Genomic DNA, 16,461 nt, shown 5'->3' with positions numbered 1-16,461 from the left:
CATGGTTCCATTTCGTCAAAAAAGAAAATGTAGAATACTGACGGTGCAAATTACTGCTTTTTTTACTTATTTTGGGGAACTTTAGACCTATTCATAAAACTTGTTTTGTGTGAATGCTAAAAATTAACAACTATTAACAACTGGAAAAATAATGTTTTTATTTATATGATCGTAGTAGTATATATATGTTCATTTTCCGGTTAGCTCAATTTGGTTCACTCGAATATATCTGATTATATCACAACATTTTAATAAGAGTTAGATCAGCTCAGTACTTGGTTACCCACTAAATAATTTTGGCCATGTTTCTAAAAACCAGACGTTGTAGAAAAGTCAAATATTTTGACGCCCTGGCAGAAGGAGCAGAGGTTATGCATCACAAGTTTGAATGAGTTGGCCAAAATTGTAGAGCCACATATAATTTGCATAAACAGACAGACACGCAGTGACAAAATCAAATTAATCATTACAGATATATGAATGATAGGTACGCTATACATATACACATTCCTTTTATGTTACGTATTCTACATGTATACACTACATATACGCTGATTACACGTTAATATAGTCACCAGTCATGCCTCTGTATAAAGGTGCAATATGCTGATATGGTGACACTTTTACAGTCGATGGAACGTGTTACGGCTTGAACAAAGGAAACCGCGAAATCCATTTGGTTATGGATGCATGTGATGGATATGAGTTAACAGATGGCATTACCGGATGGGGTTCTCCTCGCACTATGATTATCATGGAAGTTGTACTTCAAGGAAATACCGGTATGGTGCTTGGTTCACTATTTTAGCTTGTTGTATGTATTCATTTGTACATTTCAACATTCTGATATGCCGAATTTCTAAGACTGATAAATCTGATGACTTTGAGCATCGGCATACATATATATATAATTATATATATATATATATATATATATTGAAATGTATCATACTTAGAGCTACAATCAGCACTCAACATAAGATGGAGCAGCATAAATTAGAAGATTAAATAGTTCACTTATCTTTTCAGCTGCTGAAAGTTTCCTGATTCTTCAGGCTCTTCAGGCAGACTTCAACTCTACTTCAATTTTCTGATTTATATATATATATATATATATTGTAATGAAAAAAGAAGGCTGCAGTTCACTAGAAGAAAGTGCTCAATATTAAAATATAGTATTTAAAGAAAATGTGTTAAAAACTGAAATCTATAAAAAAATGTTTACTTCTTAAAAGTCAATGGTAGTTACCATTCATCAGTTGAAAATGATGAATGGTAACAACGATGAAACTTTAGGTAGTAAACAATTTTCAGTACCTAATACAATTTATACATACAATATATATATATATATATATATATTGTATGTATATATAATATATATACACTATATATTATACATGTATAATATACACTATATACATTATATATGTATATATAATGTATATACATTACAATATATATATATATATATATATATATTGTAATGTATATATATACAAATATATACAAACATATATGTACATATATATACTCATGCTACAGACAGTACTGTTTCGGCTATTGAAACCTCATCAGTGCAGCTCAGAGCTTAGGCAAGGGACACAAATCCCATTACCCATTACTCTATGTACATATATATATATAAAAAAAAAATTTCATCAAGCTCGAAATACATTACATATTTGAAATATAAAATCTTGATGGATGTTATATTTGAAAACCTTATACAATTTCACATTGAAAAAACATAATTTAGGAATGATATCATGTACATATTCATATTGTTAAAAACAAAGTTAATTGAAACAGTTCTATTTAGAAATGAAATAATATTATATTTATGAAATGAACTTAATTCGCAGTTTTTTATTGTTTGCTTTATCATTATTTACTATCGTACTATCTATCATTATTTGCCATGAAAATAACAAGCGGCAAGGATATTTCAAAAACACATCAACGTTATTATTAGTGTAAGACAAGCACATAGTTTACAGTAAGTTATACAAAAACATCATTTTATATTACAATGTACTATCAGTCGACATATTTGTTCCCATTGTAAGTCGTTAATGGAAATGTAGGTAAATGTACACTAAACAGTAACAACTCGGAAAAGCGTCCCTGCTCATATATACCCTCCTCAGTATTACTATATTTAAAAAGGCGCAAAGCCAGTCTACGCTGTTAGACCAATAAGGAGCAGTTTACAACTATATCTTCTACAATTTGCTGCATATTATATTTTGCAAATGAAGTATATGTCTGTTTTTATTGTTGAAGATTGAGACCGGCATAATTTTAAATTAGCCCTGATTGTGTAATACTCATAGTTAAATTAGAGTTTCATGTTCAAAATGATATTTTGTTGTAATGCCAGAGTTTTAAGATAATTATTAGTGTAAATAATTGCTAGAAGTATCAAATTTTCTATTTTACTAGAAGTTTAGCTGGATAGATTAATAAAGTAGTTATAATAGTTTACATAAGCGAGCCTATTACTAGTGTGGCAAATTTTAATGACTAGCTTGAAGCCGTTTGACAGATGTTAATAACAATAAAACAGGTGCTTGTAGTTTAAAATGCTTGCAAATTAAATCTAAACAATAAGAAAAGATCTTTCACTTTAATTTGAGAATAATTTAGAATTTAAACTTTATCCTAATAGAAAGAACAACAGCTATAAAACTGAATGATATTATCGAATGCGTTACCATCATGACCTCAGTAACCAACAATTTTTGATTTTAATTTCATTTTCAAGTTAACATTTTTCATATTGTACAGTAACTAACAGAATAAAATTGGGAGATTGTTAAAATAAAAAGCTTAATTTTAAAATTCCACGTTAAAGTATATTTTTAGTCAAATCTTAATAGAAGGTTCTGAACTCTAGATTTATTTGGCAGTTCATAATCATTTTATAGAACAAATATATTTTACATACACGTATGATGCCACAAAAATAATTAATTATGAGATATTTACCAGAGACTACCCATATTTCTAAACAAAAGCATAGATAGTATTAATACTAAATTAGGTGGTAGCAATTGCAAATTACATACAAGTCGAAACCAGTCTCCTGTAAAGTAAGTACCCTGTCTAATAACGACTTCCGGCAGAGAATAAATTACACATGAGTTCTATACATATGGTCATGTAATTGCCTGCCTAGAATATTAGTGAGTTTTTTTTAGATTGTCCTAATTTAAATGTGTTATATAAGACCTTGAATCAATAAAACCATGTGAATGTAGCGAAGTATATCTATAGCTTTGAAACCACATTATAAAAAGAAATATTTTTTAGTCTTGAAAGCATACAGCAAAAATATTCAAAAGATTTTTTGGACGGAACTTTAAAAACTTAGTAGTACTTATTATTTGAGGACCTTTTTTTACATAAATATAGACTGATTTTTTGTTTAGTATCAGCCAAGGCATCTCCAAAAAGCTGCCCTCACTCCGCTGTCTTCAACTACAAGTACCATTCTTGGAATGAAGCAATAGACATGACCTTTGACACGACCACAAAATCAGAACTGATCAAGGTAAGTATTACTTTAGATAATTAGATATTATTTTACAACTTTCACTAACACGCTTTTAAAAATTGAGCTTAAGCAGTTGAAAATTAACTAACTTCTTTGTTTAGCAACACTTGCAGTTTATCTTGTTCTGTTATAATCTATTTACTTGTATCAAAACATGTACCCAATCGGCAAACAACTAAAATATTGATATGGTAGGAAGTTTTTAATTTGGCTTTAAATGGTGAAATTAAGTCTCAACTCTAGTTTAGTGCCAGGTTGTAGTTTTGCTGTAGAAAATAATGTTTGCAAAAATCTTTCTATATCATGTAAATGTGCCTAATAAAAGGCCTAGAGCCAGAATTGCGTGTTCACTTACGTGTGAGTGGTTTTGCCTTGAATACAGATAACTTTATGAAACTAAATTTTTACAAGCCTAACAGAAGAGTAAAGTGTTAACTGTTCTCGATAAATTTTTCTATTATTTTTCAACATTTACTATGTAACTTGTTATCTGATGACTCAAGGCTACCATTACTATATTTAAAAGTAACCCTTGCTGTTCTAGAGCATTCTTATTATTGTGTTACATTCTGTAGGCAGTTTTATACTCCAAGTTGGCTGATGATACAAGCCTTAGGATAAAATACAATGCACTTCTTGGTGTAAAGGTTACAAACAGTGGAGACAGTTACTGTGGTAGATGGTGAGTGCAAAATTGTACAAAATTAGTTATGTGGCTGATGGTTATGTAGTGATTATTGACTTGTTACTCCTGAACTTGGAAAAAGCAGTACTTTTAAAGTGTCGTGATGCTGACCATTTCAGCGCCAACATTAAAATGGTCACAATTCACGAACAGCAAAGCAAATTGGAGTTGTTGTAACTATCACAAAAAATGAAGTTTGAAAGCATGACACAAACACGAATATCGGTCATCTTAATCATTCTGACTTAGATTGTAATAAATTGAGCTCGTGATTAATTTAAAACTGTGCAATATCAGCGCATTTTGTTATTTCATTGTTCAAAAGTACAATCACGTAAGAGAAAGATCAATCCTGCTAAAAGCAACTGTGTTCTTGTGGTGCCAGTGCCCTCTACAGGACTGGGCTGACAGTGCTGACAAAAAGTGCTGACACACATTTTAAATAGCTAATCCAACAGCCATTAGTAGGTGACTATGACCAAGTAAGCAATTAGATATATTAACCCTTACTCCAAGATCCTAGTAATTTTGGTAATAGAAAAAGTGTAAACATTTACCACTCATAGTCAACAAAACCAAATTGCAATATTTTTTAACTTTTCTGTTATATAAATAAACTTTGAAGTAGTAGATACTGTCACCACTTTCTGGTATGGTGTCCCAAACTTAACACTCTTATGTAATATATAACTAAAATATTATTCATGGGTTTCAAGTATTGCTTTAAAAAGTTTTTGTTTGGATACTAACTGATTCTCTTGTATACTTCATCAAGGTACATAGCCATAAATGGAACTGAGTGTACACCCAAAGCTGATGTTATAATCAGCCATGATGATTCTAATGCATATGAGTACTGGTCACACCATGTTAGAGTTTACACCCGTGAGTATAGTAGATCAAATAGCTGTCTTGTTATTGATGAGCCTGTGTGAACATTGTAAAGTTTGCTGAGAAAGTCAACAGGAGAAATACCACTTTTAAATTAACACGACATTATTCAATACCTCAGCATTATCATACTTTCTGTTAGAATGCATAATTTTTATTAAAGTTGTTCTGACATACTTTTTAATTGTTGATTTTTTGGTCGGTGCCTTTTTTGAGTGCCATCTTTAATTATGCATTAACCAGGTCCTAAATGACGAATTGTTTTCATAAATAGAAAATGCACAAAATCTGAAGCCATTGTGACGGCCCCCTGGCCATGAACTTAGTTCTGACATTATATTCTTATAGAACTACATATAATCACAATTATAAATCTTACATATTTTTTGTATGTTATTTCTGTCTTTATTATAGATTTAATGGTTAATATCACTATTACTTTTCGACACTTATAGTTTTACCGTAACTAAGCCAACACTTTATTAATCATATTAATTATTTTTCTTATTTAGCTTCTGGCCGACTCTACCATGTGATACAGAAAAAATACATATATATATATATTTATATATATATATATATATATATATATATATATATATATATATATATATATATATATATATATATATAGAACGCTCACCCTAGCAAAGCAGAGTAGTTGTAGCTACACCACCAATAGGAATTCCTTGGAATAAAATAAACAAAACCATTAACACTTTTCTTGCATTTTATGCGGAAAATTTTGCACTCTAGATTGTGCCTGAGTAAAGGTCGGTAGAAGCCTTTACAATATTTGATGAACCAATTATTAACTGAACTAATAAAAAATCAGGTCATGATTGACTTTACAAAGTGCTTTATACTTGCAAGCAGTTCATCGATTGTGTTCATCAATTGTATTACAAATTGGTGGTAAATTAAGACATATTCACTAGAAACAGGTAATAAGAAGTAATTTGCTATATGGCATGATTATTTTATCATTGTTTTTAGTTGAGGGTATTTGTGATAATGAGTTGGAGGCAGGTTTCCACAGCATTGAGATCTACATGGGAAAGTGCTACTGGAACCAAACTGAACCAACTAACTTCATAGTCAACTCTCATAATTCTCCTTCAAGAATTCACATTGAGGAAGTAAGAAAGGAGAAGAAAGTAGATGGAGGTACACACTATGAATTTGGTTAAAGGTTTCACATCTAATAACTGGTTAAAGATTTTTTTTATACTCACACGGTTTTTGGTGAGTTGCGTGTTGTGTATAACGAAATGACACAATAAAACATTTGTTTTGAAAAAATTGTGGTTTCGAGTAAATTCTAATCAGCTATGAAAACAAAATATAAAATTGGCATATGCTTTGCAATAGCACTCTGATGCCATTCTTATTTGCAAATCTTTCATGATGAATGATTTTATATTTATCTTGATTTCTATCAAATGCATTTTATTCTCTCTTGATCCAGTATACACCCATAGACATTCCGTCTATAGAAGTCTCACAGGCTATCTTGCTAGACACCACTACTACAATCTTGATGACGATACTAATAATGGACCCCTGCTCGTCGTGTCATACCAAAAACAGTTTGATGAGACAATTCTAAGGCTAACAGCGAGTGGGACTCATTTAGCCGACACAATTTCTCTGAACCGCCCATGCTCCAAATGGTATGAGCTCAGACTATAATTGATGACATTTTGTTATTAAAATAATTTATTGAAATGCAAGAAAGGGTTTAGCTGTGATGCGAATGAAAAGCTGCTTAACCTTTGCTAAACATGCTTTCATTTGGCAAATTTAAAGTGAAAAGTTAAATTCGTGTTTAGAAATAATTTTTAGGAAACCAATAAAGCCAGACTGTTGCACTGCAATCCACAGCCCACAACATTAATCTTATGCTTCATGAAGCTTGTTTTTAGAAATGAAGTTTTACCATTAAAGCTGCAATAACAAAACAAATAAAGCAGTGTTGTTTAAACAATCAAAATGTTTATAAAAAAAATTTAAATAAGTGTAAACTATCATTAGCTAAGTCTGCCATCAATAATGTCTAGTGAAAATTGACTCAAATAAATCGCAAAAAGGTTTCAATTTTTGGGTTCAACCTTGATGTATTTAAAAGGAGAAAAAATGTGATGAACTCTCTTAAACATCTGAATGTTCATTTCAAAACATGTATACTGACGTGGCACAGAGCATTGACAGTATTTGGTTAAATGAAAACAAACAACTTTTTGTTGAAGTTTTTATTGATCGCATTTGAGATGGGAATAAAGTTACTGAAGCTCTTCTTTTCAAAAAACTATATTCTTCAATATTATGTTTCACAAAATTATTTTTAGATACATAACTTTTTTTATAAATAAAAAATGTGCTGTCATCATTATGACACTCAGCTTTAGTTTGCTTAAATTATTCTGTGTCTACAGTCATCCGGAAACTGGGAAAATCCAAAAACCTAAATTTCTTGCCCCCATTATTGATGGGAACCAATAATATTTACAGGCACTTCTTGATTGATGAATCAGACTGCACTAATCCAGGTGCTATAGAAGGTACCAGCTATTGGAAGAAATTCTCTCGCTCGTATCAACCGATGCAAGGTATGTAATTTATCAATTCATAATCAAAGATGGTGTTACCAGGTTTCTGTCCAAATTTTGGAAATAGTATGAGCTGATAACTTGCAGTGTTAAAATAATATTGCCTCATTTGACTATTTTTGGGAATAAAAAGCAATAAAAACTGTAAAAGATTTTTTAAAGTTTGAATGTTCCAATCGCATTTTCACCGATTTGCGAGCCACTTTTACAATTTTTATCTTAAATTAGTGCTTGAAGATCTAATGACTATAGAAGCCTTTGTAGTAACAAATAAAACATCTTGTTATGATGTTTTTGAGATAAGATTGTCAATGATAAATGTTTCACTTTGATGCATGAGTCATGAATAAATCAAACCTTCTCCAAGTTACATAAATGTATTTAAGAACAAATGGCTTGTATAGAGCTCATCAAACATGAATGGTTTAGGCTTTAAATTTGGCTCTATTTGTCCACATGTGGCCCCTTGCTTACACAAATGACAAGTTATTCTTTTATTATAATATATTATTATGTATTACATCATGAATTGTGTATTAACTTTTTTATGCTGCATATTTACAAAAGTGTAAAAATTATAACCTTTTTTATTTAAAATTGGATATTTGCTAGACCATACTAATATTTGTCAGCCTTAAAGCAACTAAGTTTGAAACTGTAAAAGATTATAATTTAAGTTATTATGCCCAAATCACAGTTATTGCAATACTTCAAGTTATTTCCACATATTTTAGTACCACAAGATCTATTTTACAGGGATAACTTTTTAATTTACTCGTGGTGTGCTTTTCATTTAGCAATTTTAACTTCCCTTGTCTTTCTAAAAAGACTGTTTGTTAAAGGTAATGCATAAAATACTGCTTTGAAGTTTTGTTTAGGAATACTTCTAATAAATAGTAAAACAAACTGGAAGTGTTTATCTAACCAAACTAACTATAATTATGCCAGTTAATATGACATCTTCATCAATGCTTCAATAAACTCTTATTTTAATTCTTTTTAAGAGTTTTAAGACTTGCTAAACACTTGCTGATGATCAGCTATACAGCCCTCTAGCAATATTACCAGGTTAAATTAGGGATGTAATAGTTTGTCTGTAGAAATGTATTACCTAATTTCCAAGTTGACTGCCAAGGCTTTGTGTAACATTTTCTCAACAGGGATTTGGTTGAGAAAACCTAAATTAATTTTTGTTTTGTTTGCTAGCAAACCATTTTGAGAGTAAAATTTTGAAAAAATTAAAACCAAAGTCAGTCAGCACGTAATATTATCTAATAGGTCAATTCGTTTTCACCAGATGTGTTTATCTTGTATATATTTGCTATAATCAATAGCTTGGTTCAGCAAAAGACCTTTTATTCATCAAATGTTTGTAAACAGTTTATACACATTAATCATGTTCATTTAAATACATCCTATGAGAGTCAAGATAAAATGAGTGGAAAAATTATATTAATAAGACATCGCTTATGAAAATATGAATGATAACAATGGAAATATGGTTCGTTTGTAAATATAGAACTGAAACTTTTATTAAAAGGTGATTATCTGTAACAATTCGCAAATCATTTTAGCTTATCTTGAAAAAAAAGTTGTTGAAAAGAGACTCAGTACATTATATACTGTGGCTAGTTGTTGTAGAAGAAATGGAAATTAAAAACTACCATAATCTTTTATTGTTTTATCATAACCGCAATCATGTTTCCTAAACCACCTACAGGGTGAACTTGGATTTAAAAATTTTTTTTATTATGTTAGAACAATAAAAGCATGTAAAAACTGGCGCAACAAGTCCACTTTTCTGCGTCTCAAAATTAATAAGGAAACTGTCAGCATCGTCAGACGTACTGTTTTAATGCAACATAGAGTTGTCATTCGTGGGAGAAAAACTTGTTTAAATAGGCTCTCGCATTAAATGGCTCTGTTAAAAACACAGCTTGTTCGTCTTTGTTTTGTTTCACCAATTGCTTTTCTGAAACATAACTAATAACTTTATCGCAAATGAGCCATTCCCTAGAAGTAATCTACATATCAAGGATCAAGTTTCATTTTCGGAGACACTGACTAAAATTTTTGTAAAGTTTTTACATAGTCGTCATACTAGTTTATATTCAAGTAATGTTTTACGTTTTCAGTTCCCCCAAAGCAGACTAGAAAGCTAAATTATCCTCATAAAATTTCTGCTCAGTGCAGATTTTTTATTGCAAAACTTGTGCCCTAACATTTTACAGGAAGCGCATATTTGCTGTTTTAAGCATAACGTTTAATGCATGGAACTTTGTCACATGCTAATTTAAACCAGTAGATTTATTTTAGAAATCATCAGGAATCAGTTGAACTCATTATGTGTATCAAATGAACAAAGACTTTCTTACTGTGCTTTATTGTTTTTCTAGTAAGTGGTGCCTGCAATGGAATAAGTTCTGGAACCCTTAGCATCACCTATGGCGTCAAAGCTTGCAACGGATTATCCACAGCAGATGCCAAAACTGGATCAGGGGCTTCTTTTCACATATTTGTCGAAGAGTTGAGGGTAGACTTGGTAAAAGAATGTGGTTCTAAGCCAGTTCAATGTGGTGGCCCTTAGGGCTGTTTTTGTTAACCATATTTTTGTTCTATGCCCTAAGAGAGAGCCTGAGATTAATGTTTGCAGATGTCTTATCATTCTATCTTTACCTTTTGATTTGTCAGTATTGTGGTCTATGGTGAAAATGTCTGAAACATTGTCTGAATGTCGAAAAAATGTCTGAATGTTTCCTGTGTTCCAGTATGTTTTAAAATTAGGTATGAGATTTTCAAAGCCAATACATGGTAGAGTCTTGTTTGCCTAAAAATTATTTGTTTGTGAAACTGCTTTTATATTCATCTATGATATTATAAATGACTCTACAGCAGTTTTTAATTGTACACAGCTTAAAAGTGGCAGGGAATTATTTCATGACAAAACAGTAATAGTCATTATTCAGTACGTAAGCGCAACTGGTATTTCTGATTTTTATATTTTCTAACAGCCAATGTGCATGAGCTTTATTGTAAAGTAGAGACTTTACAATATTGTGCAGTTAACACAGGCTGTCTGTTACATCTTTGAGTTAGAAACCTGTTTCCTTAAGCATGGGTTTAAAGTAAAATCTATCAATGAGATAAAAACAATCACTTATGGTCTCCCCCTTGCGGGACCTCTCTACCAATTTATTCATGACATCCTATATTTGACTACTGTGACTGCACATTTATTATAATTTTCACACATTTATTACAATCATTAAGATTTTCAATGTTAACTTTTTATAGCTTTGTATTTTCAGCGCAGAAATAAATGTATGTTTGCACCAAGTATCCTAGTGGAGCTCTTATTGTGTATACATTGCATACCATGCTTAATAGATCATTCTCAAGATTCATCTATTATTTGTTTTCCTTGATCATCAAAGCCATACCTTTAAAGATTGACTCTCAACAAAATTCACATTACAGTTACTTGGTATCAAAAGGTTTACCATGTCTGACTCTGCTGTGTTGTAGGTGGAAATATGTGGAAATGCAATGACAAGCTCTTAAAAGCTTAAAAAAGAAAAGCTGCCATAGATTGGAATCAGTTTATTTCTCTGACGTTATCATTAAATTTGGTTATTGTTTTGTCACGTGATCTTCTCACGTAAATTAAAAGGCCAACAAAAGGCTCAATATAAAACCTCTCGTAGCACTAGTTTATGACAAACACTTCGGGTTTTACCGAAGACCACATATTAGTTATAGATACTCGCTACTTTACAGTTTATTTTCGGCTTGGTCTAATCGTCTAATCGTAATCTGATCATGTCACCCATACTTCCTGAGTAATTTCTGCAGCATTTTTTGATTATCACAGGTGACCAACAGACTCGTCATGTTCCTCAGACAATGATATGTACTCCTTCGAGCTAAGGTTAAAAGATTAAACGAATTTTCACGATAGGTCATAAGATATCAATGCTGAAAGTGACAGCATTACAAAGATGACAAAATAGACGCGTATGAACAACAAACATAGTTTTATTGAATACGTGAAGTACATTTGTGAAGATATTTCGACAAATGAGGTTGCTTGAAAGTGTAAACCGAAGCCATTTTGTACAACTACGTCCCATTTGAGCCGTTTTGGAACGAGATTCTAACCTACGGCGGTTTCGTGATGGTTGCGATTAACTGTTCATTTTTTAGCTTTTTAGAGCTTGTAATCACGTTTCTGCATATTTTGCACCTACAACACAGCAGAGTAAAACATTTTAAAACTTTTAATATCAAACAACTGAAATGTAAATTTTGTTGCAGGTCAACGTTTAAGTGAAAATCTAGCAACATCTAAATGAGACTAACTCGATTGAGCAAAACTGACTGATGTTTACACCACCATTAGCACTGTAGCTACAAATATGGGGGCCAACGATATTGTTGCCTCATTTGCTGCATGTAAATAATCTTGTCTGTAAGAGGTTGACATTGTCAAAAAAGTTTTTCATTGTTGACACGGTGAAGTCTATTTTTCCAAAGGCAAATATTTATGCTTTTCACCTTTTTGATGGTGAGATCTTGGTTTTCTGCATTATTTGAGACATTTCCCATTGCGGAAGTGTAGGATTATTGTTGAAATTGTTTTGTTGATTAGGCATTTGAGGCTTCCGTATCATCTTCCTTAATTTCATCAATTGGCAGTCAAACTTCTTATCTGAATCCTCATCTACCACCATTTTTTCTAGAATTGTTGTTTATTCTGAATGAGTAGTCTGCTAACTGGCCTGCGGTCTAACTAGTCATGATGACAGATCATTTTTTTAAGATTAAATGTGCACTCATGAGGAATGCCTTATAGTGCTCGACTGCACAGAAAATACAACACAACTCTAAAGCCTGGTTCCCGTATTGAATGCGAGACCTTAATACAGCGTTTGGCTCGGTAGCTAATGTTCACATAAAGCTGCATCACTAGTGATTGCGTAAAAATGGCCGTTAGCCATGGTATCTCAAAAGTGCTAACCTTCACATGTACAGTGCATTTTGGGAAGGCTTCCCCTGCGGCGTATATGGGAACCAGGCATTACTTACTAGTAACCCAACTTTTTCGGAGGCGGAGAAAGTTTTTTAGCAAAAGTAAAGTTGTGCATCTGTCAGTTGCAATTTTTAGCTTTCTAGTTACTGCCTGAATTACATGTAATAATAAGTTTTGCTTATCTATGTTTCATATTTGACCTTTGACCTTTGCTTTAACTGTTTCCTAAAAAATAAATATAGTTCTATATTTTAGCTGAACCAGAATTAGGATATGTTATTGACACTGAGCATAAATTAATTGCCTATAAGCAGCATTTTTTATTGATTCCAATTGCCTGAATGTTTTATTGACCTCACCCAATTTTGCCAAAAACTCAATTCAAAGTATTACTTATAAATAATATAATCAGCAAGGTAAGATAACTATTGACATTTTTTGTTTCCAATATATTACAATAGTACAGTGGTACAAACATGATTGGTTTGTAAAAAGGTAACCTCAGGTCTGGAGCAATACCTAATTGTTACTTGTAGATGTATATTACCTTTCATGTTCACTAAAGCCATATATTTTCAATAGCCACGCTCATCTTTACTAATGTTTTCTTTCTATGCGTATCTCTCTACACTCCAAAACTTGTGAAAAACTGGATTAGTTACTCTGGAGGTGCGCATTGCTACTGTGAAGTAGGTTAAGAATTTTATTTATTGCACCCTTGGTAAGAGCTGCTATGTAAGTCATTATGATTCAGTGAGAGCCGATGGTTGTGACCTATAAATGTTTTTAGACCAATTAGTCAAAGCCGCTTTAAATGTTAGCCTAAAGATGTACATAAATAAAATAGAATGTCTGTATAAGTCTGCAAAGTTTTTGGATTTGTCACGAGACCATACGTATATCCTGACAGACAACAAGTGACTTACTGGTTGCACTGATTTTTGATATTTAGTAAACACCGTGTCTAAAGTTTCTATAATTTATAAACAGCTCAGTCACAGATATGGAACTGCTAGTGTTTAATTTGGAAATTTTAGATTCTTTCGCGGAGAAACAAGCATAAAAATGTTTGAGGTAAGCATACACCATGCAGTGTAACAGTCTTGTTTTATAGAGCTGAGACATGGATAATGTGTCAGATGCAAAGGAAGACATTGTATGTTGTCATAGTGAGACAACTACGCAGCATAACAAAACCCAACATCAGTAAAATATCCAACATCCTAAAATACATTAGACTCTCATCTATGGAAGACATCCTGATTGTGCTATCTAATATACTGTCAACACAAAATTGCAGTTGTTATACATTTGTTGTAGAACTTCACAATCATTTATTATATCAGGTTGATTTCACTATTAAAAGTTCTAAAAGTATTTTCAAATCAAATAACGCTTTAAAAATGTCATTCAAATGCAAGGCATAATTTTGTATAACAAAGTTATTGATAGAATGAGCTAATATTTTTGAGAGCTAATACTTCTTGAGTTTATTTTGGAAGTTTTTCTGTCTAAGTGTTTTTATAAAGCTCGCACTAAATTATAACTTTTTAGTTTTTTTTTCTATTATACATGTACATGTAGTTGCAAAGACTAGCCACCAAAATTAGAAAAATTGTGGCAGTATTAAAAGCAGTGCTAAGCAAGTAAACTATTAGCAGTCTAAACTAAAAATATATGGTTGAGCAACTTCTTGAGCTAGAACTTTAAAAACTGTCATTCCTAATTTGCACACTCAATAGATTTTCGGGAATATTCAAAAGGTAAACAATGACTCTGAAAGAAAGACGGGTTGGGTTCACTATAAAGAAAGCTCAATGTTTCACATCATTCTTACTTGTTTTCGTCTGGGTGACAATATGTTTTACACAAGAAGTTATTACTATTTTGGCTCAGTAAATGGCCTGCTACATCTACTCTTAAATTGTCTTCTTTCAAGACACTATTGTTTTGGTTAAAATGTCATCCATAAAAATGTTTCTAACTCTTGTAAAAATGCAACTCATAGCATAACACAGCCTTGTCTTATTAAATTAACATAGAAATTATTGAAATAATTGCGATTTAATTAATTTGATGAAAAATGAAATTAGGTGACAGAAACTAAAAAACAAATGTTGTTACAGCACCTTGATAAGATTATTAACTGACTATAAGAAATATTGACTACAGAAGAAATATGTGTTTGCATTTGCTTTAAATTACATTCTGTTAATCTAAATGTAAACCAGTGATAACTGCCACAAGTTCTAGGCTTAGCTGTAACTGCTTACCACAAATAGATGTACACATAGTTTTACTATTTAACCCGTGTCCTCAAGTTGTGCTTTACTAGAGGCAAAAATTGTATTATGTAAAGCTAGTATTTTGTGATCCTTGTAAACATATAGCATGGTTTGCTGCAGGTTATGCGGGATTGATCTGAATAGACTCTGTACATGACCACTGCATGATTCGTCGCGTATTTCTAATGATTGTTCATAGATATTATCATGTTCATTTTGGAATTTTCAAAAATCACGTTGTGTATATAGCTGCCTAAAGAGCTGGCAGTGTCCTTTAGTAAGAATCAACCTTTTTTGAAAAGTTGTTCAAGGTGCTTCATACATTTCTAAGACACTGTACATATACATAAATAAATTTAGCGACATTATAATGATGAACCAACATCACTGATCTTGTCAACCTTGTGATGATAATGTTAAGGACAATACTATTACACATTGAAACTGAGTCAGTAATGAGTTGATGCTTTTTACCCTTAGCTGGAAAACATGGCTGTTTTGATGTTTCACTAATTTTTTATTGTTTAAAAATAAAAGAGCATATGAATGATTTAGTTACCAGGTTTCCATGATTTAAACTGATTCAAAGCTTCTTCTAATTCGGTTCTTAGAACTGGCCAATTCTGAACAAAATTAACACCATTTTGCCTCGCAAAATTTGTGAAAAAGTTTTTGAAGTGAGACTATTATTTTTTGTCACATAAACGTTTGCTGCAAAGAAAATCAAATCACTATTGCTCAGTTAAGCGCTCCCCAGTAGAGGTAAAAAATTTCTGCACCCTTCGTCAAACAACGAGGCGGGTATATTGTAACCAACATTGCCAGAAGTAGGTTGTCCATACAACAATGATGAAGTAATTGTCTACCTATTTATTTTATTACTTATTCAATAAATAGCTGAACCTACTGATTATATATATTTTACTGCACTGGTGCCAATTTTTATTTAGCTTTAAATTTTCTAGAATAGAAAAAATTCCTTTTTTACTAAAAGTGCTTGTCGTTCATGCGAACTTTGAAATAATAACTGTATATATAGTAAGCAGTAAATTATGTTGCTGTTTTGTAACAAAGAAGGATAATAATATGAAGAATAATGAACACAATTCTAATCAAGCATCTTGAAGCAGGAAGCATATTTAGTTTAGAACCTTTGATCTCAAAGGTCTAGCTTGTAAAGAACAGTTAACTTACCAAAAGTGCATAAAGGTAGTGACAGAAATGGCTTCCACACGTAATATTATGTTGCTATTTACAAAAAGCCATTTCTAGAGATAATGTCCAATAAAGATCATAAAGCCATTGTTTGTATAACTTTTTAAGAACAAACAGTCTTGGTCATACTTCTGCTTCTGTCATAGCCAGATTTCATAATCAATCATTGAGAGAACGCTCAGGCCAAT

The sequence above is a fragment of the Watersipora subatra genome, chromosome 5 (genome assembly GCF_963576615.1).
Source record: "Watersipora subatra chromosome 5, tzWatSuba1.1, whole genome shotgun sequence".
NCBI lineage: Eukaryota > Metazoa > Bryozoa > Gymnolaemata > Cheilostomatida > Watersiporidae > Watersipora > Watersipora subatra.
This window is presented reverse-complemented; position numbering follows the sequence as displayed.